Here is a 26,958-nt window from a genome sequence, read left to right on the forward strand (position 1 = left end):
CAACCAAATTATCCTGTGCAACAGTATACATTAAAACAGGGCTTTCATTTGCACACATTTGCAAATACATGTGTAAGCATATAGCACCATGGCAGCAAAGGTGTCCAGTGCATCCCCCTCACCGATATTTCAACAATATTGAAATAGTGTTATGCATCCTGGTTTCCCTCCTGCATCATGGAAATACATGATGTGGTTTGCAACCCTGCACACTTGGCATCGCTAGAGCTTCATGGTGCCTCCCTAGCCCCTCCAGTGATGCCACTGGTCTTTCGGGGGGGGGGGGGGTGACTACTACTAATGTAATTGACTGGCTATTGGTAATGAAATGTATTCACTACAGATTGGCTTTGTATGCCCTTAATATCCAAGTCAGAAAAAGGATAAAACAATTTACCAGTTAAATAATAAGAGGAGATGTCATGCTTTCACATGAGGATGTTTTATACATGTTTCTTACAACTATCAAGTTAGATTTGCAGGTACTCAAATTCATTTTACACGATACATTCACAAACTACACCAGAAGAATTACCAAACCAAGCTAAACCTAACAGGAAGTAGAAATTCTAAAAAAAAATGTCATAAATACAAAATTATTAAAAATTGTCCAAAAGCAAACAAAGAAGGTTGCAAGGTAACTGTTTCTTTAAAAAGCACAATATGTGCCATTTGACTTATATTATGTAAATTTTATAAGCTGTAATTAAGGGTCTGATTTGAAGGTAAGGAAGAAAATAAAAAGCCTTATGTTCTTACTTATCGAAGGTATTTTTACCTTTACATCTGATTGGGAATTTACTTTTAATCAGTAAATGAAACATTACAGAAACTTTGGCCAGTAAAATTGGCTAGAAATTCAATAACGACATGCAGAACAGCAGCTGGTTTTCTGTGAAGTTGGATACAGTTTGTACTGTTATCTTGCCATTAGGGAAACTGGTATAAGGACTGCTGCCTTTTTTACCTTCAAAGGACAGAATTTGTTTTATTGCTGAAGGAATCTGCTTCTGTTTGTTTTTCAGTTCTTCCCTCAAGGCCAATAAAGTCATTTTTTGATAAAAACTGCTGTCCTTACTCCAACTCCATTGGGGCTTACAACAACGATACTTTGAGTAAACTTGTTTAGAAGTCATATGAAAATAAACTACATAGCTAAAATATTATTGCATTTTATGTTTTTAGTAAGACAGGTGGATGTTCATTAACTAAAAAAAAAAAGGTTTTAATGCAATGTTATGTTAGTTCAGTCATTATGGATATTTATAATAATGTAATACAGCATGACTAAATGAAATTGGTTTTAGATACATTTACTGTATGTGATAAGTGTCTGTAGGCATCCATTTTCTCACTCTCTTATATATATATATATATATATATATATATATATATATATATATATATATATATATATATATATATATATATATACCCCCTACTGATAAATCTATGAGAGCAGGCTAAGGCAACATCATGAATTTCAATGTCCCCTACAATCTACTTCATTTTTTGGGGGGTGTCCAGACCTTGTACACCAACAGCAGTGTAGTGTAACTGGCACTAGTCACATTCTTTACAATGATAGCAGTATATGAGCTAAGTCCACTTTGAACTCAGCATGCTTAGAGGTATGAGACTAGGAATTAGTCTGTTAACTAATAAACATGAGTATAATGGTCATGAGATCACTGAAATATATTTTCTAAAAAGCAATAATATATAACCCATATCCATGTTAATGTTGCTGCTTGTTTTCCCGTTATAATTTATTTATATTTTGTTTGAATAGTGGATGCAAAAAGGTTCATGGTTAGCGATCCATATTTTTTTTTTATTTGTAATATTATATGTTGTTTGACATTGCAGCATATTCATAAAAAAGAAAAAAGAAATAACATAAACTACAAAATAATAAGCATACATCGGGTATATAAAATGTTATTGTAACTTTATTAGAACCGAATGTTTGTTTTTCAAATTTTCAGGAAATGTAGAGGAGAAGGTTATCAAGAGTCAAGTTGACTTTGCAGATTTAGAATAAGTAAATATATGTACTGTACATACTTGCTAGCACGGCTTATGTTTTCTTTTCATACAATACTTTTAAAAATGAAAACTGCAAAAAATACATGGTTGATGGTTTATAACTGCTTGGGTCATCAAGCATATTTGAAGCCATACACCTTGCATGTATTTTTAAAATGCAATGTTGTAAAGAAACCCTTAAGATGACCACATGCGTAGAGTGTGCAAAGAGACTAAGGAATAGTTTTGAATTAAAACCCCTGTTCCAGAAGTTAACAAGTTTAATTAGTATAACTTTGTTATCATGCCCCCCATGAAAGGTTTCCTTTCAAATGCAATAATGCAATGTCAAACTAACAACACCTGGTCACTACACCAGTAAAAAGGACAGATATAGCCTTATTTAAAATTTTCACAAATAAGTATAATCAAACATATAGTCTAGCAGTATGAACGAGTTAAACAATTTGTGGTGTTAAAGGTTATCATACCCAAGACACTAAAAGCATTATCAGCTTAACTTCACTGTTATATTAATTATGCTTCTACACTGTAATCCCCATTCACTTTATCCCAAAAGAAAAACTAAAGTTCATTCCAGCCACAGGCTATTTGTTTTATGAAGGTGATTGAAAGTGGAATGTAAAAGCAGTCAGTTTTGACTCCATAAAGACAGCACATACAACTAATATGACCTTGTTTCTGGTGTCAGCTAGGGAAGACTCTTCCTGTCAGTCACTGTATTGTGTTAGAGCATATTGAAATAATATGCAACTGTACATACAGTATTTAAATGTAATTTTTATATGCCCACGTTCGATTTGCTGTGGATTTATCAAATCCTATTTGAAATTCATAAAAAAACAGGGTTGAAGGTTACGTTTACTTTTTTTTTTCTAAAGTACAGCTTCTTTATATACCTATATTTATACCATTAATATGATGTCCTACTAATGGTTTGCCAACAGCTAGCTAACAAAACTGTCAGAAGCAGTGCTGTGTTTCATTTCAAAGCTTAATTTACTTCTGTGAATAGTTATGTAAAACTACAATTCAATCCTATAAACTGAAGTTACAATATGCTTGTACATATGTCCTTTACAAACCCATACAGAGAAACTCATTTCTTGCAAACAGCTACCTACAAACCACATTGAAATGCAATCTAGATATATATGACTTTAACAAACAATTAATTGACCTTACAAGCATATGTGAATCAAAGGGAGAAATAAGCCTTCACAGGTGTGTTCTTCTGGAAGCTAAATGTTTTTGAACTGATGAGTGGGTGAAACCTCCTGTTTTTCGTTTTCAGAAAAGAATAGACTGCAATTACAGTGAACACCTAATAGGTGGCTCTCTATTTAACACAATGGTGATAAATAGAACACGCCCCACCTGGTATAAATATACACCACTACTATATATCTTGGAAATACTGTAACTAGACAATTCTTTATTTAGGAGAAGGACAACCAAATCAGAGACAGGTCGGAGGTATATTTTAGCAATCCCCTGATTAATGATTTTAACCTCTACTTTGTGAACTTTACCATCACCACTGTGAATGGTTTTCATAATGAAGCCTATTGGCCATACATTGCTAGTTGCTTGAGGGTCTTTCAATTAAACAATGTCTCCGACTTTTGGTTTCTCCTCTTTCCACAAATACTCTTGCTTTCTGCATTTCGATGAGGTATCAGCAAGGTTTTGAACTTGCTTCCACTGGCACTTGTAAAGGTCTTTCAAAGTAAGCTCACCAAGTGGTGCTAATGTTGCAAACGCCTTTTGAGTCAAGAGCATTGCTGGTGTAGGAATGTGTGGTCTCTCAGAGTCGGTTGAAATGGAAACTAATGGACTAGTATTCATTATGGCTATCATTTCATACAACAATGTAGTAAGAACTTCATGTGACAATCAAGTGTTTTTGTTTTGCATCAACATTGAGTGTAAAATAAACCTAGCCATGCCAAACACACTCTCCCAATGATTCACAAGCCTGCTGAATGTAGTGCACATTCGACACAATGACAACTTTCATATTCTACCTCTCACCAAAGACTTCTGACTTGAGAATCTAAGAAATCTATGTGAGCCTAACACTGGTGTTCATGCACTTTAATTGCCAGGGCTGTCAATTCAGATCCGATCTTTCTGTCCAAATTTGGTTCAATAAGGTCAAATGACTTGATTTCATCTTGCTCACTTACAGTAAATCTGCATGACATAAGAAATCTAAACTTGAGAACCAGTTGGTATGTTTCAGATGAGCTGCTTGAATTAGTCTGGTACCGAGATCTGCTGGATTCTGACTAGTGATGAAGATAGATGCCCTAAGCCTTGTTTTTCCATAGTACCTGAGCATGTTTTTAGCATGTAAGAAAATGTTTTACCACTAATGTTAAACACTTTAAATTACTCTGACCTGGCTAATGAGTGATTATTTTGATCATCTAACACTGTGTACATTTTTAGAGTCGGCCTTGTTAGAGGGGTATAAATTAACAAAACAAATCTTGGAACATAATCTGGGCCTCGTACCTACTACTCCAACATGTGCAGTAGTAGGGACACACACACAAGTGCCAACAGAACTTAAATGCACCCATGTACAGAAATGGAGCTCATGGTATAGTAAATAACAAAAGAAAATTTGAAAAATAAACATGAATTTAAAATGAACAAAAAACATGTGTACACAATTGTGGAGAATATATGAACAAAATTATATATATATATATATATATATATATATATATATATATATATATATATATATATATATATATATATATATATATATATATATATAAAGCTGACCTAAAGCAAACACATTTTACAATTATTACTAGAATGAAATTTGGACTCCCTAAAACAACAAACCAAAAACCACCAAAAAGCTGCACATTGCCACCCAAAAAATAAATCCAGTTTACCATTCAGCTGTTAAAATGTGTCGGATCCCATTCAAAGTTCAAACCATTGGGAAATCTGGTCTGCAAAGTGAAGATCCAAAATACTTCACATTTGCACAGAATTCCAAAACGGTCTCACCCTCGCTTAGGAGACAATACTTTCTCTAGTGCCTGTATCTGCTTTAGGAATGTATCCCAACAATAGTGTCGTGCTATGCTCTACATCCAAATCCCTGTATTTAGCACCATCCATCTTTCCCTCAACTCTGACCAGTTTCCCAGTACCAACTGCTGAAAAACATCCTCACAGCATGATGCTGCCACCACCACGTTTCACTGTGGGGATGGTGTTCTTTGGGTGATGTGATGTGTTGGGTTTGCGCCAGACATAGCGTTTTCTTTGGCTAAAAAGTTCAATCTTCATTTTATTAGACCAGAGCACCTTCCTCCATACATTTTGGGAGTCTCCCACATGCCTTTTCGCATACTCAAAAGGTGCCATTTTGTTTTTTTGCTGAAAGTAATGGCTTTTTTTCTGGCCACTCTGCCATAAAGCCCAACTCTATGGAGCGTACAGCATATTGTCGTATTATGTACAGATACTCTGCAGTTCCTCCGGGGTTACCATAGGTCTATGTGCTGCCTCTCTTATTAATTCCCTCCTTGCCCAGTCTGTGAGTTTTGGTGTGTGGCCATCTCCTGGCAGGTTTGCTGATGTTCTTTCCATTTAATTATGATACATTTGATGGTGCTCCTAGGGATGATCATTTGAATATTTTTTTTTTATAACCTAACTCTGTACTTCTCAACAACATTTACTTTAACCCTTACTTGTTTGGAGAGTTCCTTGGTCTTCATGTCAGTGTTTGGTTAGTGGTGCCTCTTGCTTAGGTATTGAAGCCTCTGGGGTCTTTCAAAAAGATGTGTATATGTAATGACAGATCATGTGACACTTAAATTGCACACAGCTGGACATCATTTCACTAATTATGTGACTTCTGAAGGTAATAGGTTGCACCACAGCTTTTTATTGGCTTTTTAACAGAGGGGGTGAATACACATGCACATGCCAATTATCAGTTTTTTTATTTCGGAAAAATTGTTTTATGTATGCATTTTTCTAATTTTACTTCACCAGACTATTGTGTTCTGATCCAACACATATAATTCAGATAAAAAAAAATTGAACTAATAGCTGTAATGTAACAAAATAGGTAAAAAGCCAAGGGGGGGTGAATGTTGCAGCTGGATAATGTTACAGAAAAAAAATAATCTTTTAAAGTGCATGCTTAGAAGAAGCCTTTAGCTATATGTTGTGTTAAAGAACAGTACCATCATTGTCATGGTCAGTATCAGTGGCACCACATTCTGGCATCACATATTTTAAATGTTTAATTGATTTTTAACTTTTACATTTATTCACCTAAAAACAGCAGCAGCACCATGGCATAGTAACCGCATGCTGCACAATAATTTGTAGGTCATCAAATAGATATCGTGGAGGGTCAGCTATATTACTATAAAGCATTTCAGCACATCTACTTAACCCATGTCACTGAGTGGAGTGCTTGGTGATGCTCCTTTACCATCAAAATGAAGAATATCTGCCAAGAATCCTGTTTATGGAGAGCCCAAAAACTCTAAAATCTCTAACCTCTGCCAAAACCCAAGAACTCAGGACTTTTGTTAAAGTGGTAGTAAAAGTTGTGAAGAAAACAAAAAATCCTCCTGCAAAACAATGTCATAATGTGCATCACATACTAGAATATTTTGTGAAACTTACCTTAGAGCGAAGCCCCCCAACAGCACGCTGTCACCTCTGACAGGGCTTCCATCTTCACCCGATATTCCTTTTGGGTTGGCGAGCTCTGATCCTTTGATTTGGTGCAGGAGCAGCTGTTCATGGCACAGGGTTCTAAAGCAATGGCATGGGTATACCGTATCTTCAGCGTAAATATCTCCTAAACAATACACGTTTCGAAGATATTTATTTACAGTACCTATAGGTAAGCCTTTTTATAGGTAAAAATCATCTATGGGAGTTTACTCCCACTTTAAGTACTTTCTCTTCCTATTCACATGTATTTTACTTCTGCTGTTTAATTTGTTAAATCTATTTTCTGTAAATATTGTGTTTGCTCTGTCCATGTGAAAGAGGTCTTAAATTCACCTCAAACCCATGGTAGCAGCTGAACCTGGACCTCATCCTTATTTATGCTGTATGTTTTGTCTTATGCCGCGTACACACGATCATTTTTCAGCATGTAAAAAACAACGTTTTAAAAAAATGTAATTTAAAATGATCGTGTGTGGGCTTCACATAATTTTTCGGGTTCTGAAAAACAACCCCAAAAAATTCGAAGATGCTGCATTTTTTAACAATGTTTTAAACAATGTCGTTTTTCGGGTTGTAAAAAATGATCGTGTGTGGGCTAAAACTACGTTAAAAACCCGCGCATGCTCAGAAGCAAGTTATGAGATGGGAGCGCTCGTTCTGGTAAAACTACCATTCGTAATGGAGTAAGCACATTCATCACACTGTAACAGAGGCTTAAAAAACGTTTTTTACATGATGAAAAATGACCATGTGTACGCGGCATTAGACCTCAGTAGCACCCATTAATTAATATAATTTACCCCAAACAAAATGTTGTTGTGTGATTACTTACTACACAAGTTTTCTGCCAAATGCCTATATTATTTGCATTAAATAGGTGTTTCATATCTATAATTTTGCTCTAGGTAACAGAAACCAACCAGTGAATATTATTTGTTATGCATTTTAATTTTACATGTACCCTTTCTTAACTTTAATTAAACAAACTAAATTTTCTAAATGTTCATGCAGTTTGAACATACATAAGTGTCTTGATTTTTTCTTATACAATTTCTGTCTCTGGAAAGACATCAGCACTGATTAATGTGCAATTGTATGTAATCCATTATCACTATAATACACTCTCCTTAATAATAATAAAAAAAATACTCAGCTATTGATTTCTCAAGTGCACACACGATAGAAGCAAGTTTAGTAGTCACTCGACACAGTTGTAAAATAAATAATATGTCTACATTTACAATTGAAAATTATTTACACAGTATACTTCATCCGGTGGTTTTATTCCACTGGTAAACATTAATTATTATTTTTCTTTACACATGATATCAAATAATGCCCATCATACTTTTTAAAATATATTCTAATTGTTATGCAGAACACCAGCAAACTTACACCATTCAAGGTGGCTCTTTCATTAAATTAAAAAGAAAACTTTTATTGCAATGCATGACTTCACCAGATCCCCTTTTGTAAATTTCTGAGAGTTCCATTTAACCACTTAAGGTCCTGCAATGACATGGAGACGGGCTTATGTGAAATCTCCATTAACAGCTGTAAATAAAATTGCAATTAGATATATTTCAGGTAGAAGGAAATATATTTAAAGTATTGAGTGCTGTGCTAGTCTTATGCCCTGTTCACACGATCGGTTCATCTGATGAAAACGGTCTGATGGATTTTTTCATCAGATATCTGATGAAGCTGACTTTCATCAGTCTTGCCTACACACCATCAGTAAAAAAAACTATCGCGTCAGAATGCGGTGACGTAAAACACAACGATGTGCTGAGAAAAATGAAGTTCAATGCTTCCAAGCATGCGTCGACTTGATTCTGAGCATGCGTGGATTTTTAACCGATGGATGTGCCCACAGACGATCGTTTTTTTCTATCGGTTTTTTAACCATCAGATCATTTTAAAACAAGTTCCTAGTTTTTTCACTGATGGATAAAAAACCGATGGGGCCCAAACACGATCGGTTCATCTGATGAAAACGGTCCATCAAACCATTTTCATCAGACGAACCGATCGTGTGTACGTGGCATTTCGGCAATCAGCTACAACTTGGCCTTTTTTTTCCCTGATTACATCTCATATGGGCCATATACAAAAACCTGCTATGACTCTTCCAATCAGGCTGTGCCCGATATACATTTACTAGGTATAGTGACCAATTAGGGAGAATTATATTAGCCATAGTACAAAAAGGAGGGGGATATATAATGCTTTGTGAGCAAGCTAAGGGCTCTTGCTTTGGTGTGGGAACAGACAGCAGCCACCATGGACTGACCTGAAGATAACAGGTAATATAACTCTATATTTGTATCTTATATCGTATTGTAAATATGGGAGTTGTGGGTAATTTGTAAATACCATGTAAGCCAGGGGACCGGCACTGTACATTGTGTTGTAAATACTGTGTGTAATTTATTTATATATATATATATATATATATATATATATATATAAAAAACGTAACCCTATCAATAAATGTCTATTGCGAATGGAACTACCTCTTTTGTACAAGAACTCTCAGATCTAGATATGTATCTGTCCATACTACTACAATGATTGAGATGTATGCACATAATCACATAATTACAGTAAACACCTAACAAAGGACAGCATCAGATCAATTCTGCCACTACCAAGGGCCGTAGAGACCACTTTTATCTTGAAGCGGACCGCCTGCTCTTGAAGAGGATACTGGAGTTATGGTAGCTAGCTTCTACCACAACAACTGTATTCCTCTTTAAAGTGGTGAGGTAAAATGAAGGCGGGTGGTCTGGAAGTGGTTAACAGATCAGACAGCAGGTTGTCTGACCCTGGTTACCAGTTCACACATCTGTTTTAGACTGGGTTCGCTGCCTGACTGTGATTATGTACAATATCGCGGTCAGGAACTATAGAATAAAAAATATTATAACAGAAAATATAAGAATATAATAGAATAGAAAGAATATAACCATCTTCATAATTTCAAATAGAATAAATTCGAATTTGAATACATAAGAAAATAATAGAATAAAAAAAACAATAGAATAATATAGAATATACTATAATAGAATAGAAAATAATAGACTTAAAAAAAAACAATAAAATAGAATAGAAAAGAATATAACCATGTCCCAAAATTCAAATGGATCAATTTGAATTTGAAAAGAATAGAAAATAGAATAGAATAAAAAAGAAAATAACAGAATAGTATAGAAAAACAATAGCATAGAATAGAATATAAAGAATATAACCATTTACCAAAATTCGAATTTCGATTTAGTATAAATTGTAATTTGAATAAAAAAGAATAGTTTTAAATAGAATAGAAAATAAAACAATAGAATAGAAAAGAAGAGAATAAACAAATAGAAAATAAATGGAATTAAAAAAACAATAGAATAGAATAGAAAGACAATTTTCATTCCCCAACATTTTTATAGAATCAATTTGAATAGAATAGAAAAGGATAGATTAGAAGATGGTAATATTATTTCTATTCTATTGTGTTGTTTTTTTCTATACTATTTTGTTATTTTCTATTCTATTCTAATCTATTCTTTTCTTATCTATTCAAATTCGAATTGATTCTATTATATTTTTGGGAAATGGTTATATTATTCCTATTCTATTCTATTGTTTTTTTTGTAGATGGTTATATTCTTTCTATTGTATTCAACCAACAAATATATATTATGTTCTTTTATCTTGTTATATTCCTTTCTATTCTATATTTTTTAATTATATTTCTTTATTTTCTATTCTATTTTACTCTTTGAAAATTGGAAAAGTATTTGAATTGATTTGCATTTGGAAAATTTTAATCAATTTGAATACGAATAAAGGAATTAAACAAATTTAACTAAACAAATTTATGTAAATAATTAACCGAAACAAAACAAAACAAACGTTTTTGTTCTGCACACGTCTAGTCTCCTGACATACAATTTGGATGCGGGGAAACTTGCATCCAATCCAAGTCTTAAAAATATTTTTGCATAATAGAAAGGGTATGAAAAAGAGAATGTAGTATTTTTCATAAAAGGGGTAAATCTATACCAGTGTTTCTTTACTATGTTGGGTGCTTGCATCCCTAGTGGATACAATTTGATAAATGCAGTTAAGATTGTCAAGTAAATTAAAAGCTGCCGACTCATTTTCACTGTTTTTCCCTATATTTCTAGATTATTTTACTAGATTCACATTGACAATATGTTATCATTGGAATAATAAAGTCTAGCGCTGAGTGTGAGAAGAGATGAGATGACCTCCCTCTATAGCGAAAAAGTGCTAATTGTGTATAAGCACTAAACCCATACAAAGAATATCATGTGTATGTGTACAACATAAATTCATAAAACACTGCTGATCGTGATGGTGAACCGCATAAAAAATCAGTTTAGATTAGTTTAGAACGAAAATGACATAAAAAATACTGCAATGAAGAAGTGAATCAAATAGTCAAAAATAAAATATAGTATAATATTATATAGACAAAGTCCAAAGTAAATGTTGTGACATCCAACACCATAGGATGCTCAGTAAGTGGGATATCACAAATCGGTGTGAAGAGATGATCAGAAACTTCAACTGGTCTCTGTATCAGCAGGAGTAGTATGCTATTTGGAAACGTCACCAGGGAGTGCATTCACCTTTGAGTTGGGGGGGAGAAATAAATACTCTTACCCTCCAATATGGATCCAACTCACCCTAGAGTGGTGGATCACTTGCGCTTATATCCAAGTCGGGGACTCGAGGGAACCGGAACCGCAGGTCGTCTCCTCTCTTATCCATGGCACCTCCTCCAAAATTGGTGACTCCAAAGCAGGGACCCAATGTGGCAGGATCGAATATCCAAACCAAAAGAACGTTTCAGATGTCAGACATATGTAAAAAGAAGGGAGATCCTCCACATAGTGTAAATCCAAAAAAACGGAATTTATTAAAATCTTAAAAAGCTCCACAACTCAGAAGATGTAAAAAATCCAATAAAAATTCAAAACAAACAGTCCAAGAGCGTGGTGTGGACAGCTGGAGTTATTACTTGTTTCCTTTTTCTTCTATGTTATTGCATTTTTTTTATTACTTGAAATCGTTTTTTTTTTTGAGAAGAAGAAAACAAAAAGGCAACCCAAAGGGTTACAAAAATCAGTACAATAGCAGAGCAGGTACATTGTATAACAGCACAAGAGATTATTCTACTCAACAACATTTAACAGATAGCAACATATGGATAGGAGTACCGAGATTAGCTATACAATCAAACAGCATAAAGCTGATTAGTATTTTTAATGTATATAATATAGTATGAAACCTCTTCTTTATACCTTAAGGTAAACTAGAACTGGTAAGTGCAAGGGGGACAATTTATGTTAATTATAGTTATTGTTATAAGCGGACAGTACAGGCTGGATGGAGTAGCCAGGTATTCCATTGTTTCCAAAACATTGCGCATACACAATTTTTCTTCGCAAACATAACTTTGTATTGGGTTTGTGTATTGTAATTTTGAAGGAAGGTCGCTCTGTCAGGAGGGTCTGATTGTTTCCATGCCATAGCAATGGCCTTCCTGGCAGCAATTGTACAGTGCACTATAAAAGATCTGTGGATGGAGCTCCAGGATTCATGGTGTAAGAGGAAGAGAGCTGTAGCTGAGTTGCATGTACTAGGAGTGTGGAGCACTGCTGAAAGAAAGGAGAATACATTTTCTCCAAAATTGTGTAACTTGGGGCAGGACCACAAGATATGGCAGTAGTGAGCCAGTTTCTCCAGCAATTAGGGGAATTAGATGTATTGAATTTGGACAGTCTCATTAGGGTATAATACCAGCGATGTTGTATTTTTAGGGAGGTCTCCCAGTGAGAGACACATTTTGAGGAGGTAGTAAGCAGCTTTATTGCCTTATGTCATTGTGTTAATTAAAAGTTCTGATTGAGTTTTTCTTCCCATATTTTCATAGAAGGTGTTTTTACACAGAGGGGTTGTATGTAAGAGTGCGGTATAGGAAGGAGATTCCTTTATAGTGAGTCTGGGGGTTCTCGTAAAAATATAGGATGTTGTGGCATATTTGAAAGTTTCCTTAAAGGATTGATGCTAGGACTGACCAGAGGCGTAAATATTTGTAAAAGTCCCTGGTAGGGAGGTTATATACCTTATATAAAGTTGCAAAAGGGAGCAGTGAGGATGTTTCGAATGGAGGCCCAGATTTTGTATGCCACAGTCCGTCCAGGTAGATATTGATTGGTCCGGGGTGAAAAGTTCCAGGGTGCAGAGAGGAAGTGATGAAAAGTCACTTGTGGAAGAGTCCAATTTTAGGTATTGGAGGTTTTGCCATGTAGAGAGAGCATCTCTGATAGTTAAAGAGGAGGTCCAGCCTGGGTGAAAAAAAGTAAAGTCAGCAGCTACAAATACTGTAGCTGCTGACTTTTAATATTAGGGCACTTACCTGTCCAGGGAGCCCACAATTTTGGCAGCCCGGCCGATCTTCAGATTGACTCCTGGGTGCTGCCGCTGTCATTCCTGTTAAGGGAACCAGGCAGTGAAGACTTTTGTCTTTACTGCCTGGTTCCCTACTGCTCATACACAAAGTGTGCTGCACTTTCTAATTGGCACGGCAGCAGGGGAAGGAGGAGGGGTGCCTAAAGTTCCACTTTTATGTCGAACTCCGCTTTAAGTATGATGAAATAGGTGGACAGCAGGCAAGCCGAATGGTGGATAGGGTATTCTGTAGTGGGTATTACGCTAGGGCACATTAAATGTGGATCCAAAGATGGTCTTCAGAGGAAGCCCACCAAAATTTGAGGCTGTCCAGTATCACTGCTTGGTAATAAGCTTTGAGGTATGGTACTCCCATAGGAGCGGCAGTTCTGTGCCTGTGTAGAATAGTAGATTTAAATCTAGGTATTTTCTGTCCCTATATGTAACAGTTAATATTGGATTGTAGATTATGCAAGTAAGCTGATGTGGGTGGAATGGTTAAGGTTTAGAATAAGTACAATATAGATGAGAGAAGTGACATTTTGACAACTGCGGCTATTCCTGCCCAAGACACTTGGGCCAACAATAGGGACTTGGTTTGTTGTTTGATGGACATCAGAAGGTTCTCATAGTTGGAGGCGCATGGGGTACACATTTTAAAACCTAGGTACACTGTTATTGCATGTTTATTATGTTGATAAAGTGTAATAGTAAACATATAGAACTTAAAGGTGTTAACTTTGTATAGTGATATTTGACTGAACTACTGCAGAACTTCATTTAGTGCTTGAGTGGAGTAAGGTATAGGACAACATCATCTGCATTCAGGCTAATCTTATACTCTTTGTCTCCTATATGGAATCCAGAAATATTGGGGTGTAGTGTAATTGTTTGTGTGAGCGGCTCCATTATTAGGGCAAAGATAATAGGGGAAAGAAGACATCCCTGGTGTGTTCCGTTACTGATTCTAAAAGGGAAGGAAAGAGTTCCTGATGTGTAAACTCTTGCGGATGGGGTAGAGTAAAGAACTCCAATAGCAGTAAAAATACAGCCTGTGAATCCAAATGCTTTCAAGACAGCAGACAGTGTACGCGGTCAAATGCCTTCTCTGTGTCTAAAGATAGGATTAGAGAAGGCACTCGACTGCGCTCTGCCCATTGGAGTAAATTAAGAACCTGTCTGGTGCAGTCAGAGGTTTGGCAGCCTTTGACAAAGCCCACTTGGTCCAGGTGGATCAGTTGTAGGATTATATATTCTAGTCGTGATGCAATGATTTTGGTGTATATTTTAATATCTGTATTCAATAAAGAAATTGGCCTATAGTTAGCTGGGGATGTAGGCGCCTTATCTGCTTTGGCTATTGTTACGATTATGGCCTAGAGGGAATATTGGGGTAAGAAAGCAAAGATTGCAGTTTGATCGTAAATAAAGTGTAGGTGAGGGAGCAATGTGGGGCAAAAGAGTTTGTAATATTCATTCCCAAATCCGTCCAGACCAGGGGATTTGTGCGAAGGTAGGTTATTAATAGCTGCTTGGATCTTGGGTGCAGAGATGGGGGCTGAGATTTCTGAAAGGTGTGCTGGTGAGATTTTGAATAGGTTCAATTTAGAAAGAAAGATTGGATTTGATCATCCAACAGTGATTGGGTCGTTTGATCTGGGCAGAAGTTCTAAAAGTGGGAATAAAACTCTGCAAACATATTTGCAATATGAGCAGGATTGGAAATTCTAACATTATTGGAGTCTAGGAGATATTCTATTCTGTTCTATTTTGTACACCGGAAGAAGGCATCTAATTATTCTTGGATTTGTTTCTGGGGGGAAGGAGTATGCAGCATAGATGTGCTAATATGCCATACTTAAGTTACGTGAGGGGGATTAACAACTTGAAACAATAATTAAATTGGTGCGTGATCTGACCACGTGATTGTGCTGATATGTGCAGGAGTGGTTTGGAGTAAAGTGTTTTGGTCCACCAGAAACAATTCAATCCTGGAATACATGTAAGACCTGGGAATAAAAGGTGAGTCCTTCTCTGACCCATGAGTGCTTCTCCAGGCATCGTAAAGATTTTCTATTTTTAGCAGGTTACGGAGGACTATGTCTGTAACTTTATTAAAGTCTCCAAACAAAATGAGGTGGACTTTTGTACCTTTTACATGAGCGTTTGCAGAAAGGTTTGCTGATTGGTGTTCGGGAAAATATACCGTCACCAAGGTGCAGGAGCAGTTATTAATAAGGGTGCCAAGAATAATATATCTACCATTCTTGTTGCATTCCAGTGTTGGGAAAAGGTTATCAAGTCTCTAATGGCTATCATAACACTTCTTTCTTTTGGTCTGCATTGGCAAAGTACCAGAAAGGAAATTTGGGGTGAGACACTTTGGGGGGATTTGTTTGACATAGGTGCACATTTTGGGACAAGTATTCTTTCCACATCATGGATTTCTTGTATGGGCTATTAAGGGCCTTTCCATTTAGGGAATTTAGTTTTCGGGTCACGATGGCTTTCAGTAAAAAAAAGGCCCTGTTGCAATGAATGGTACAAAATGAATGGTATTAGAGTGAGCAATAATCATAGTTAAGTGTAACAATTTAGTTTGAGGCAAGCTAGTATCAAACCATATGGAAAAAGATAGTAAACATTGTAAGCAAAGTGAACCAGAAAATTGCAGATAGTTCCACAACAGTGTCATTAAAGCAAGTTCATGAGTTATTGAAATAGGAAAAAGAAGATAGTCAGTAAAGATGACTGACGTTTACAATGTAATGAGGGATACAGAAATTCAAGGAACTCAGCGGTTAGGGATCACAACATTGAGATCCATAGTCAACCTCAAGTGTAGACATTAATGTAGGAATTGGTGAGCCGTTGAGCAAGGCATGGACGGGGTCAGGTATTGCCGACTACCAACCATTCCCCTGTTATATGCTTTGGTTGTTGCGTGGTGGGGGGGGTTACAATTGTCAGAGATGGTAAGGCCCCATTTAGAGGGTACAGTAGCTTTGCACCATTTATTGGGAAGTGCAGAGTATATGTATGACCTTGATGATTTATGATCAGTTTTGTTGGAAAACCCCAAGAGTATGAAATATTGAGATCACCCATTTGGCTAATGACAGAAGCTAAACTTTTGCGTTGTTGCAGGTTCACTCTGGAAAAATAAGCAAAGAATTGGATTTTGAAAAAAGGGTCTGGAAGTTTCCCCATTTTTTGAGCACCGATAAATGCCCTTTCTTTTATATGAAAAAAATTATTCTTGTGATGCAATTCCATCCCTGTGGACAGTATCAGGCAAGAAAGCAGGTTTAGAAAATCGGTGAGCTCTTTTCGAGAGGGAGTAGCGCTCAGAGAAGTTGTTGTAAGTATGGAATGAGTTCTGGTGATGTTACAGACTCAGGAATACCCCTGAATTTTAAGTTGTTTCTCCTTGACCTATCTTCAAGGTCTGCAATTTTGCTCTTTAGGATGGTGCTCCTGAAATCCATATTCCAAGTCATTATGTGCTTCAACAATGTCCCCAATTTTACTTTGAACATGATCAACTCTTCCCTCCACCTGGTCAATATGTGCTTGTAATTTAGAGATGTTTCTGCCAAGATCAGCTTGGAGGTATTCTTTTAAGGAAAGTAGCATTTATTTTATAGTGTGCTCCAAAGTTGGCTGGTTAGAGGCACAGAATTGATCCAGGGAATTAGCAGCACTGGTGAAATGGGCTGCAGAGAGGACATCATTATTAGAAAGGGAGGCAAGTAGTTTCTTACTCACTGGACCCTTTGAGAGTGGTGATGCAGCAGGGGAACCAGCAGGCCTCTTCTGGGATGTTTTGTCCTCTCCATGGGATTTAGGTGACATGCATGCTGTAGAGGGAAAATCGGCTGTATTTTCCCTGATTTCCCATGGGAAGAAATTGCTCTAGACATCCCTGATAGCTGCAGGGTGATCGCTAATGGTGAATGGGCATTGCTGTTCTGAGACGCCACTTTAGATAGCCAATCCCCCCTGGAGCTCCTCTATTAAGCAGCCATACATGATCATGGCCAGCTCCCCCCATTGCATTTTTTTAAGTGTGACTTTCCTCTCCAAGTTTATGCAGTGCAGTGCTAATCCAAAGAACTAATTTGAATAACTCCTGAGCTCTTGATCTTGTTACAGAATGCTCTGTAGCAAATGAAAAACAGAATTTGTGTACTGTAATAATACTTTGTTGTGCAGTTCATTAAGGGGCACAGGTATATATTATTAAAAAAACTATTTGGGTTATGCTGCTGCATTCAGAAAGAATTGGAAACTGGCAAGCAAAACAGCTATTGGCCATCTGGGTATAACAGGTAAATGCTCTCATTCATTAAGGAGCACAGGATCTTGTTATTCAGCAACAACTGCAGCATCCAAAAGCAGTGCAAAACTAAGGGGTGGGCAAAAGTAACAAAACATCAACAGACCCACATAAAAAAACAAATGGAACTGGTATCATATGAGACCTGAACATCTATCTAGAGACTGTGTGAACAGAAAACCAGGTGGCATATTTTCAAGATCTGAGAAACAGTTGGCTGATGCTAAAAAGCCTGAAAAGCTCTCATAGACTTTGTAGAGTGTGCCTTGACAGGGAAGGGTGGAACCTTGTACTTAAGACCATATAGTTCTGGAATAAGACACTGGACGTCTTTATGGGCGCCATCAGTAGGAACGAATCGAACCCCCCCAGGTTTGGTTCGCATCAGAACATGGTACAGAAAAAATTGGTACGAACATGTGAACACCGTTAAAATCTATGGGACACGACCATAAAATACCAAATGTGCTAATTTTAAAGGCTCATATGCAAGTTATTGCCATAAAAAGTGTATGGGGGCTTGGGTACTGCCCCAGGGGATACATATCAATGCAAAAAAAAGTTTAAGAAATTACAGTTTTTTCAGGAGCAGTGATTTTAATAATGCTTAAAGTGAAACAATAAAAATTAAATGTTCCTCTAAATATCATTCCTGTGGTCCCCTTAGTTTGCCTGTAAGGTAGTGCATCTTTACAATGTTTATTACAATACTGCAGCAAAATAGCATTGCTAATGAATTTTTTTTTTTAATTGCTTGCGGCTGTAATGTATTGTCGACTCCCTTTAATATAGATGAAAAAACATAAAAAAATAATGGTGTGCGGTCCCCCACCAGTCCATACTTGGTCTTTCAGGTCTGGTAAGAAAATTAAGGGGAACTCCACACTTAATGTAAAAAAAATCCACAGCAGACCCTTATCTTAGCAAACAGCCATGGCAGGTCAGGAGAGGGGGGCGAGCAAAAGCCCCCTTCCTGAACCATACCAGGCTGCTTGCCCTCAACATGGGGAGGGTACTTTGGGGTCCGGTGTCTCTAAACCAGTTAAGCGATTGATCTCATACATTCTCCTTGCTGCCTGGAGAGACACCCCTCATCGCTGGTTGTCTAATGACCCACCCACAAAACTCAAATTCTTACATATCGTAGATGATGTCCGGAGAATGGAATTCCTTACTGCCACTGCTACTAATACTCTCATACAGTTTAATAACTGTTGGGACATCTGGGATCACTTAGAATATGGTGACTTGCCTCTCCCTAAATCTTAACACTCCTAATGGCAGCTGTTTCATTTCCTGTTACTCTGGCATATTTCATGTTCTGATTCAACTGATGTTATTGTATGCTATGTCAAATTTGTTTAATCTGTTTTGACTCATATTAAATACTCACTTTGTAATTCCTATAAATAACTGTGAGTTGCACTTTGAAATTTCTTCCTTTTGGATGTTATGTCCTATTTACTTTGTATGTGCAACTTTAAAAGCAGGGTTGAATTTACATACCAGAGAGACTTTTGTCTCTCAAAACGTGGGTTTCAACAGCCATGTCATTAAAGCCAATGACCGTGCAGCAGGGTGGTAGACTAGGCCAAAGAATAGGTATGGTTCATCTAGGTGTCTGCCAGAGGCTTAATCAGGTCGGAGCACCACATCTGCCTGAGACAGTTCGGAGCTATGAGGATTGCCAGAATGCCCTTCATCTCGATTCTGAAAAATAGACAAGGAAAGTATTTCAGAGAAGTAAAGGAGGCCAGGAGTGACCATTCCCCTTAATCTAGCTGTTGCTGACTAAAGAAGTCTGCCTTACAAATTTCTATGCCTGGAAAGTGAACTACGGACAAGACTGAAACATGGAGTTCTGGCCAGGATAAAAACTTGTTGCTACAAGACTTCTGGTTCCTCACTGGCGGTTAATGTACACCAGTACAATAGTGTTTTCTGACTGGACCCAGTTTGTAGCTCTAGAATTTTGATCTGTAATGTTGTTGGCCAAGTTCTAAGGTGTCTAAGATGCCCTTCAAATTGACATCTGTTATAGGATTTTCTAAGACACCGGTGACAGGGGTCCGTTTGTCTAGAGACTGAACTGACTTGTCCCATGAAACAGAATATCTTCTTGTAGGAATCTGGAGTGAAACTGAGCAAACAACACTTATCTGTAGGAGTCTAAGTTTACAACTCTCATGTAGAATCACACAGTGAGATGGCTCCTGGACTGTAGAGTTTGAGTCAGGGAGTGGAAAGTTAGGAGTTTTTCCTACTGAGACATAAAGACTATGAAGGAATAAATGCTGCCCTCTCATCCTTTATACGGAGAGGAAAGATTCCTAAATCCTCCCTGAAAAAATTACAACCACCCAAGTTGTCTTTAGGCACCAATCTACCAAATCTCCAATAGCCTCTACAATCTAACCTGCCTAGCAAAACATGCTAGACATTGGACCATTGATACATTTTTACAACTGTGCCAGGTTCCCTGCTTTAAACCATTCCCACTGTTAAACGCAATATTGTCATACACACTATTTAACATTTCTGGATTCTATCTCAGGGTGTCACATGTCTTTCATAATCCTATTCATGCTCATATTTTTTCACACTGTTTTGACCTTTTAACTGAGGCAGATTACCCTTATGGGTATTGTCTACATCTATATACTGTTTATATAATTTAAATACTGATTGAAATAGATTTTTAAAAGTGGGCATGGTAAAAAAAATTGTCCCTGGATTTCATTTTGAAAATCTAGTTATTTTAGGATTCAGGTACACCGTATTTGCTATATTTTACTTTAGATTTTAATTAACCTTCTTTTGGTGTTGTATACTCTTTTTTTTGTGATTGTCAGGCTTTATTTATGGATAAAGAGCTATTAGGAGCTGAGTATAAAGAACTTTAAATATAGCACTGATTTTCACTAGATCACTCTTCCTTAGTAAGCTAGTTTCAGTTGTTATGCTATATGTAATATATTCAACCACATAATCAAATATATGTATACAGTATGTATCAAATGTAATATGTATAATCAAATCCCCAATCCAGGCAGCAGGGGGGCCTCCTTACACTGCAGGGATAAAATGCCTGTTAGGTCCAGGGATAGAGAAATAAGCTGTAATATTTAACTTAATTCTGTCCACCATGCTGTGTAACCGGTTTACTAAACCTTTGTCACTTTGCCCATCACAGTCCTTCATTGTAATGTACATGGGGAAGGTGAAGGTAAGCTCCCATTCCTGAGAATCATAGAGAAGAGATGAGAGCTGGCTGCTGGAGAGGGAAAGATAAGGGAAGTACAGCATCTTACTAAGCATATAACCCTTGCAGTTTGCAGGTTCCCTACTACAAGGGTATTTTTTTTTTGATACGTTGCTACAGTTTATGCAAATTGACAAAAAAAATGGGAGGAACACTTTTTATCTGCTCCACCTGCTCCCGGTCGTTTAGATATTTTTGCAAAACTTGTTGATTTTTATTTAATCATTTTACACATACAAATTATTTATATATTAAAGTCTTCCCTATACATTTCATTCTCATCCTTGGTCCCTCGGGTTGGCTCCATTTACATAGCTTTAGTAGCAAACATACATATAGTGAACTGTACTGTAATTGTGCTGTTCCCCCTCTACATTGTAAAGCGCTGCATAAACTGTTGGCGCTATATAAATTGTGTATAATAATAATATAATAATATTAATAGTGCCTACACAGCATGACTGCATGACCTATGGAAGATGTACCTATATACAGTCATGGCCGAAATTGTTGGCATCCCAGAAATTTTTCCAGAAAATCAAGTATTTCTCACAGAAAAGTATTGCAGTAACACATGTTTTGCTATACACATGTTTATCCCCTTTGTGTGTATTGGAACAAAACAAAAAAAGGGAGGAAAAAAAGAAAATTGGACATAATGTCACACAAAACTCCAAAAATTGGCTGGTCAAAATCCTTGGCACCCTTAACTTAATATTTGGTTGCCACCCTTTGGAAAAAATAACTGAAATCAGTCGCTTCCTATAACCATCAATAAGCTTCTTACACCTCTCACCCGGAATTTTGGACCACTCTTCCTTTGCAAACTCCTCCAGGTCTCTCTTATTGAAAGGGTGCCTTTTCCCAACAGCAATTTTAAGATCTCTCTACAGGTGTTCAATGGGATTTAGATCTGGACTCATTGCTGGCCACTTTAGAACTCTCCAGTGCTTTGTTGCCATCCATTTCTGGGCGCTTTTTGATGTATGTTTGGGGTCATTGTCCTGCTGGGAAAACCCAAGATCTCGGACGCAAACCCAGCTTTCTGACACTGGGCTCTACAGTGCGACCCAAAATCCTTTGGTAATCCTCAGATTTCATGATGCCTTGCACACATTCAAGGCACCCAGTGCCAGAGGCAGCTTTTCTTTTCTTTGTAGGCCTCATTCCGTTTTCGGTAAACAGTAGAATGATGTGCTTTACCAAAAATCTCTATCTTGGTCCCATCTGTCGACAAGACATTTTCCCAGAAGGATTTTGGCAAACTGTAGTCTTGATTTTGTATGTCTCTGTGTCAGCAGTGGGGTCCTCCTGGGTCTTCTGCCATAGTGTTTCATTTCATTTAAATGTCGATGGATAGTTTGCGCTGACACTGATGCTCCCTGAGCCTGCCGGACTATCCTGCGTTGCAACCTTTCATCAATTTTTCTCTTCCGTCCACGCCCAGAGAGATTAGCTACAGTGCCATGGGTTGCAAACTTCTTGATAATTTTGTGCACTGTGGACAAAGGCAAATCTAGATCTCTGGAGATGGACTTGTAACCTTGAGATTGTTGATATTTTTCCACAATTTTGGTTCTCAAGTCCTCAGACAGTTCTCTTCTCCACTTTCTGTTGTCCTTGCTTAGTGTGGCACACACAGACACACAATGCAAAGACTAAGTGAACTTCTCTCCTTTGTATCTGCTTTCAGGTGTGATGTTTATATTGCCCACACCTGTTTCTTCCCCTAGGTGAGTTTAAAGGAGCATCACATGCTTGAAACAATCTTATTTATCCACAATTTTAAAAGGGTGCCAAGAATTTTGACCAGCCCATACATGTGTTACTGCAATACTTTTCTTTGAGAAATACTTGATTTTCTGGAAAAAAATATGGGGTGCCAACAATTTCGGTCATGACTGTAATACCCAATATGCCACCCCAGCAGCAAAACCCAGTATTCTACAACTAAGCCCATTTACTGTAAAATGAGTCTGATATTTCACCACTACTAACACCTGCTAATATAACAGCCTGTTTTAACCACTTAAGGACCGCCTCCTGCACATATGCGTTGGCAGAATGGCATGGCTGGGCACAAGAACGTATCTGTACGTCCTCTTTAAGTGCCCAGCCGTGGGTCATGGGCGCGCGCCTGCGACCCGGTCCGAAGCTCCGTGACCGTGGCCGCGGGACCCGCATACCCGATCACCGCCGGAGTCCAGCGATCGGTCTCCGGAGCTGAAGAATTGGGAGAGCTGTGTGTAAACACAGCTTCCCCGTTCTTCACTGTGACGCTATCATTGATCGTCTGTTCCCTGATATAGGGAAAGGCGATCAATGACGTCACACATCTAGCCCCGCCCCCCTACAGTTAGAAACACATATGAGCCCCCTAGTGGTTAACTCCCAAACTGCAATTGACATTTTCACAGTAAACAATGCATTTTTATAGCATTTTTTGCTGTGAAAATGACAATGGTCCCAAAAATGTGTCAAAATTGTCCGATGTATCCGCCATAATGCCGCAGTCACAAGAAAAAAAAAACCCTGATCGCCGCCATTAGTAGTAAAAAAAAAATTATTAAAAAAAATGCAATAAAACTATCCCCCATTTTGTAAACGCTATATATTTTGCGCAAACAAATCGACAGGGCTTTTTTTTCTGGGGGAACTTGGGGGAACTCAGTTCCACCATCTCTGGCTCAGACCCTTTGGTGCCTGCTCACTACAATCACTTGTAAACACAGAAGTCTGGTTTCTGTGTTTACAAGTGACAGCTCTGCACTCTGTGTGTAACCCCTGAACTCTGCACTCTGTATGTAATGCAATTCTGGTATTTAATGCCCCTTTAAGACCCTTATACTGTTTTTGAAATCTAAACAGGGTCGTGGTTAAGTTCCTGCACCCATTTTCTGAGAAAAAAAGCTCTGCCAATCGATAAACGCTTATTGTGATTTTTTTACCAAAAATATGTACAAGAATACGTATCGGCCTAAACTGAGAAAAAAATATGTTTTTTTTATATCTTTTTGGGGGGTATTTATTATAGCAAAAAGTAAAAAATATAGATTTTTTTCAAAATTGTCGCTCTATTTTTGTTTATAGCGCAAAAAATAAAAACCGCAGAGGTGATCAAATACCACCAAAAGAAAGCTCTATTTGTGGGGAAAAAAGGACGTCAATTTTGTTTGGGAGCCACATCGCATGACCGCGCAATTGTCAGTTAAAGCGACGCAGTGCCGAATCGCAAAAACTGGCCAGGTCCTTTACCTGCGTAATGGTCCGGGTCTTAAGTTGTTAATGAAGAAATAGTGAGCAGAGGAACTTCTAACACAGATCATCTTACAAGTATAGCCTTTCATGATGCAGGCTTTGAAAACGGCAACATTACTTTTCTTAATATTCTTTTCAGGACATTTTGTTTACTTATTATCTCTACATTTAGAGTGCTGATTGTTGTGTGCCACTCCTTGTCACATTACACAGGCTTTATTTTGAATGGAAAAAATACTTTTGCCAAAATGAAAATTAATGCTGATACAGGCCACTGAGCTGCTAAGTGCATTTTCTGGCCCTCCCCATGGAGACTGAACAATGAAAATGACTGCAATTTATGTTTTTATTTTGAAAAGCCATTTTACTTAATATCTATAAAGTGGTCTATATTTATCAAAACAATCAGTTTTATGTAAATGCAAAAATAAAGTTATTCATGTGTAATCCCAAACATTCATAACATATTTCATATTTTCTATATTTCTTTGTTTTTGTAAGTACTTCATAATTATGGAATATAAGAAGGTAATACAATAATTGATTGGTGAGGACTTACTGCTGTCTGAACTCCATTGTGTGTAATTGATAGTGTGTTGTCTGGAAGAAAAAAGAGCAGGCTCTTCCTAAAAAAAAATCTTCAAATCCTCCTAAACAACCAAATATTCACATTATCTTTCAAACCATGGCTCCAGGACAAAAATAGACAAATGTGAGCAGCCATTTACTTCACAGAGCAATTGAATGTGACTATATTAATTTTAAATACAAATCAGGGCAACAATACATTTCCATTGTACAACAAAAGTGTCTCATCTTTGATTCCATACAATGCACCTATACAAATAGGAATGCATTTACCCGGTTCCAAACCGACTCACGCAGGTATATACTGTGGCACAATGGCTCTCCTGGGCAAAACCCAGTACAGGTATAGCTTTCCCTTTAGAACCCGCTGGCCATGTGTGATCGCGTGCACGAGAGCCAGCATGGGAATTTGTGTGTGTAAACTAAGTAGGACAAATGATATGTCTCCTCCCCCAGTCTGTCATATCCCCATACAGTTAGAACACACTGAGGGAACACACATTTAACCCCTTGGTCGCCCCCTAGTGCTAACCCCTTCCCTATTTACACAGTAATTAGTGACATTTACACAGTAATCAATGCATATTTATAGCACTGATCGCTGTATAAATGTCAATGGTCCCAAAAATGTGTCAAAAGCGTCTGATCTGTCGGTCGCAATGTCGCAGTGCCACTAAAAATTGCAGATCACCGCCATTACTATTTAAAAATAAACAAATAATACAAATGCCATAAATCTTTCCCATAGCTTGTAAATGTTATAATTTTGCACAAACCAATCAATATAAGCGTTTGTAGCGCCCTGCTCCCAATTATTGGGGCGCTATTCTAAATTTAGAGGGTGTCTGAGCCAATAGTGGGCTCAGACTCTGTTGAATTTCATCCAGACTCAGGCCCATGTTGGAATACAAGCGAACCATGGTGTGTTAAGTGACCCTTCTCGGCAGCAGCCCAGTGGGAGTGTGCCCCACTGTGCATGCTGGAAAGGTATACTTAAGGGGCAGACGCTGTTTTTCGGAGTCCTTCGCCTCATGGCCCTCCTAGCGCGAGGCACTTGTGTGATCTCGACCTCGGGACAACATTGGCCCGAGGTCATATCTGCATGGAGTAGGCCAAGTTATGCTGGATGGGGCTTACGATTTAAAAGGGGATCCCAAGCTGTCCATCCAAGTGGGGGAAGCTTCTTAACGAAGGAAACCGGGAGAGGACCTGCCCTGGAGGAGACCAAGCAAGGCAAACTGGTGTCTCGGGATAGGCCTGGTGACTTTGTTAAAGAAAGGATCCATTACTCTATTGGTCTTACAGTCCACCGGGTCGGCTTAAAAGCTCTTTTACTGTAAGGCTAGAAGTTCAGAACTCAAATCCTGTGGCAGAGGATTCCTGGCTATCCATCTTTCGTTCTCAGACGGTCTGTGGCAGAGACTGTTCTCATACTGTTCATGCATCATCCCGGCTGCTAGGCCATGTGAGAGGGGTCCACCTGGCGAGCAATACCCACTCAAGAGAGACTGGTGAATACTGAGCTTCTAGACATTTTTGTGCATTCTGTACCGCATACCTGAACCTTCCTCTTCTCTCTATACTCTCCACTTTCTTCACAAGTTTTATGCAGAAAAAATAAAACCTAACAGTTGAAGGTTTTACATCGTGTGTGGACATTGCAATCTCTACAGACTTTCTTCCCTGGACAATGAACTGAGAGGTATAGTGCAAAACCCAAATCTAAACCAACAGCTCCTACAGGGGTAGTGCTACACGTATTGCAATTATTTTACCAAAAATATGTAGAAGATTATATATTGACCTAAACTGATGAAGAAATTCATTTTTTAAAAATACATTTGGGGATATTTATTATAGCAAAAAAGTTAAAAATATTGTTTTTTTTACAAAATTGTCACTATTTTTTTGTTTATCGCACAAAAAATAAAAACCGCAGAGGTGATCAAATACCACCAAAAGAAAGCTCTATTTGTGGTAAAAAAAGGACGCACATTTTGTTTGGGCACGGCATTGCATGACCACGCAATTGTCAGTTAACCACTTCCGGACCGCCGCATGTACATTTACGTCGGCAGAATGGCACGGACAGGCACATCCACGTACCTGTACGTGCCTGCCTAGACGTGGGACGGGGGTCCAATCGGGACCCCCCCGGTACATGCGGCGGTTCCTGTGGCTTCAGGAGCGATCTGGGACAACGGCGCGGCTATTCGTTTATAGCCGCCCCATCGCGATCGCTCCCCGGAGCTGAAGA

The sequence above is a fragment of the Rana temporaria genome, chromosome 2 (genome assembly GCF_905171775.1).
Source record: "Rana temporaria chromosome 2, aRanTem1.1, whole genome shotgun sequence".
Lineage (NCBI taxonomy): Eukaryota > Metazoa > Chordata > Amphibia > Anura > Ranidae > Rana > Rana temporaria.